This window comes from Vicia villosa, unplaced genomic scaffold, assembly GCF_029867415.1.
Source record: "Vicia villosa cultivar HV-30 ecotype Madison, WI unplaced genomic scaffold, Vvil1.0 ctg.002930F_1_1, whole genome shotgun sequence".
Taxonomy (NCBI): domain Eukaryota; kingdom Viridiplantae; phylum Streptophyta; class Magnoliopsida; order Fabales; family Fabaceae; genus Vicia; species Vicia villosa.
Window position 1 is genome coordinate 130,762 of NW_026706070.1, and position 4,142 is coordinate 134,903.

A 4,142-nucleotide genomic window follows, 5' to 3' on the forward strand; every position below is an offset into this window, starting at 1 on the left:
CTACAGACGATCCCAACCTCCATTTATCCGTGTTTGTGCAATATGTCGACACTGTCAAAGCTAACAACGTTAGTTCCGAAGCTATTCGATTAGGCTTCTTTCCTTTCTCCTTGAGAGATAGAGCTAGAGTGTGGCTTCAATCCCTGCCTTCCAATTCCATAACTACATGGGACGAATTGAAGAGAGTATTCTTAGCTAGATATTTTCCGCCTAGCAAAACCGCTATGCTAAGAGGTTAAATCAACGGATTTACCCAAAAAGATAACGAATCACTCTTCGAAGCTTGGGAACGATACAAGGACATGCTTAGACTATGCCTTCATCATGGACTCGAACCATGGCTGATCATCCATACTTTCTATGGTGGTCTACTTTATAACACTAAAAGGACTATAGATGCCGCTGCTGGCGGAGCTTAATGGACAAACCCCAAGATGATGCATACAACCTCATAGAGAACATGGCACAAAACCATTATCAATTGGGAGGAGAACGAGCTGCTCTAGAGAAAACCCAAACCAAAGGAGGAATGTACGAAGTAAGTGGTATAGACCGCGTTAACGCTAAAGTAGACGCTTTAACTCAAAAAATCGAAAACTTAACCATCACTCCTTCAGCCACCGCGGCTGGTGTAGCACCTAAATGCAAATTTTGTGGATTAGCTGGACACGTAGTTGCCGAATGTCAACTCTTGACTGGTATCCCATCTGATCAAGTAAACTACGCTCAAGGAAACCCTTATTCTAACACGTACAACCCTGGATGGAAGAACCACCCAAACTTTTCGTATAAGAACAACAATGCATTGTACGCGCCTGGACAAGCACCTGCTGTCCCACCTGGCTATCAAAAAGCGCCTGTAGCTGCTCAAAACGCCCCTAGGAAGTCAAACCTAGAAATCATGATGGAAAACTTTATAGCTTCCCAACAACAAACCAACAAAGACTTCCTGAATAAAAACATCCATAATAGTGAGCAACTAAAACAATTATCAAACAAAGTAGATGCTTTAGCTACACATAACAAAATGTTAGAAACACAAATCTCACAAGTAGCTCAACAACAAGCACCTATTGCTTCCCCTGCAGGCATGTTTCCTGCTCAACCACAACTTAATCCTAAGGGACATGCGAACGCGATAACACTACGAAGTGGAACGAACTACGATGGACCTATCGATCCTAGAACTCAAAACGCACCCATGTCACAACAAGAGCCAAGGGAAACCAAAAAGACATCAACTGATGATCAAACTGCTAAGACCAATGAGAACAACACCGAAGTGGAACCGGAAAAAGAAAAACCTTACGTTCCACCACCACCTTATAAGCCACCAATTCCTTACCCTCAGAGATTAGCTAAATCCATAACCGAAGCGCAATTTAAAATATTTGTAGAACTTCTGAAACAATTAAACATAACCATACCTTTCACAGAAGCTATAACTCAGATGCCTTCGTACGCTAAATTCTTAAAAGAAATTATATCAAACAAAAAGAAACTCGAGGATAACGAAATTGTAACGCTTACCGCTGAATGTAGTGCTATCATCCAAAATAACATGCCTCCCAAACTAAAAGATCCTAGTAGCTTTTCCATACCATGCGTAATAGGAAAGACTATTATAGAAAAAGCCTTGTACGACTTAGGAGCCAGTGCTAGTTTGATGCCTCTTTCAACCTGGGTGAGCTTAAGGCAACGAGAATGTCTCTTCAACTAGCTGACCGTTCAGTTAAATAACCTGTGGGAATGTTAGAAAATATCCTTGTGCGTGTAGGCCAATTTTACATCCCAACTGACTTCATCATAATGGATATCCAAGAAGATTCTAACATCCCGATCATATTAGGAAGACCATTCTTAGCAACTGCTGGTGCAATTATAGACGTTAAACGAGGAAAGCTTACCTTCGAAGTCGGAGAAGAGAAGATTGAATTCATTCTTTCTCAATTGCTGAAAGCACCTTCTATAATTGACACATGCTGCTCTGCCAACATCATCGATGAGTGTGTGGATGAAATAAAATCCGAACCACATAAGGAAAACGAGATCCTAAGAATTCCTATACCGCCTATTTTTGAAGATGACAACTGGCGTGGGGAATATCAAGATAACCACCTGAGTGAATGTTTAGCATTAACTCCTGATCCTATACCTGGACCTAAGAAACTTGCTATAGAACTTAAAACACTACCTACTGATCTAAGGTACGAATTCCTAGACGAAGAACTTAACTGACCCATCATAGTTAATGTCAATTTAGGACAAACCGAGACCGAAAAACTACTCACTGTCCTAAGAAAATACCCAACCGCTCTAGGATATAACATATCAGATCTGAAAGGAATAAGTCCTTCCCTCTGTATGCATCGCATTATGCTCGAAGAAGATTGCAAAACCTCTAGGGAGCATCAAAGACGAGTCAATCCCATCATGAGCGATATTGTTAAAAAGGAAATTTAAAAACTATTAGAAGCCGGAATAATATATCCAATATCTGACAGTAAATGGGTTAGTCCTGTTCATGTCGTACCTAAGAAAGGAGGAGTTACCGTAATCACTAACGCAAAAGGCGAATCCGTAGCACAACGTACCCAAACTAGATGGAGAATGTGCATTGACTATAGGAAGCTAAACAAAGTCACTCGCAAGGATCACTTCCCTTTACCATTCATAGATAAAATGCTCGAACGCCTAGCTAAACACTCACATTTTTGTTATCTGGATGGATACTCCGGATTTTTCCAAATTCCTATTCACCCTGACGACCAAGAAAAGACCACATTTACATGTCCTTATGGTACGTTCGCTTATAGACGAATGCCTTTTGCACTTTGCAATGCACCCGCAACCTTCCAGAGATGCATGATGGCAATATTTGCCGATTTCCTGGATGGGATAATGGAAGTCTTTATGGACGACTTCTCTGTCTGTGGAGGAAGCTTTGAAACATGCTTAGAAAACCTTGAATTAGTACTCAAACGATGTGTAAGCGTCAACGTAGTACTCAATTGGGAAAAATTCCATTTCATGGTTCGACAAGGAATCGTACTTGGACACATCGTATCCGATAGAGGAATCGAAGTAGATAAAGCAAAAATCGAAATCATTGAAAACCTTCAACCTCCCAAAACAGTTAGAGAAATAAGAAGCTTTCTAGGACACGCAGGTTTTTACCGACTTTTTGTTAAGGATTTCTCTAAAATAACCAAGCCCTTAACTGAATTACTGATGAAAGATGCCGAATTCATCTTTGACGACAAAGGCGCTGAAGCATTTCGAACACTTAAACAAGCATTAATATCTACGCCGATTATGCAACCTCCCGACTGGAGTGAACCTTTCGAAATAATGTGTGTCATACCCCAAAATTTTCCCATACTATTTCTCCTATTCTAAGGTCAAAACAAGATACAAAGCTCCAAGATACACTCTCCTAAGCAAAGATCAGAGAATTAGGGTTTTGTTATTCTGAGGAAAAATCAATGGATCTATGGATCCAAGGCACTCCATATGTCCTACAATATCTCACATCACCTCTATAACAAGTATCAAGTCTCAGCTCAAAGAATTGGTCATTCATTTGTTCAGAAAGTCAACAGTCGACTGGGTTAACCTAAAAGTTAACTTTGGTCAAAGTAAAGTCAAAACTCCTGCTTTTTGTCAAGACCCTCATGTTGAAGTATCATTCACCATTTGATCAAGTATTGATCATGGTTCATCAAGGAAAGATCAAAGATCAACAAATCTAAAAGTTTCTAAATTAGGGTTTGTATAGGAGAAAGTCAACTGAACTTTGACCAGCCATAACCCTCACATGGAACATCCAAAATTTTCCATCCAAAGCTCATCTTGAAGGAAATTTGATTCTCCACAACTTTGTCTTTCACATGCCAAGTCTAAAAATACTTCATTTAAGAGATATGGACCAAAACATTATAGGTCCTTTTCAAAAATCAACCAAAAGTTACTTTTTCAAAAGAACACACAAGGAGCATGGAAAATAATTTTGATATGAGACCAAAGAAACTGGTTAGTGGACTCTCTAAGGTTTCTAAAAAGTCCTAGAACACTCCCATACCTCAAATATTGAGAGAGATAGACCTTGTCAAAGTTGGGCTATTTTGGAGGGAAAAATGTGA

General features: G+C 39.7%; 1 non-coding gene across 1 annotated transcript; it reads right to left on the minus strand.

Moving 5' to 3' along the window:
• Nucleotides 1–224: 224 nt before the first annotated feature.
• On the minus strand, nt 225–331 carry LOC131640080 (small nucleolar RNA R71). Its single transcript, XR_009295147.1, has one exon. It is a non-coding gene; the product is annotated as a small nucleolar RNA R71 (small nucleolar RNA).
• Between the last annotated feature and the right edge of the window lie 3,811 nt (nt 332–4,142).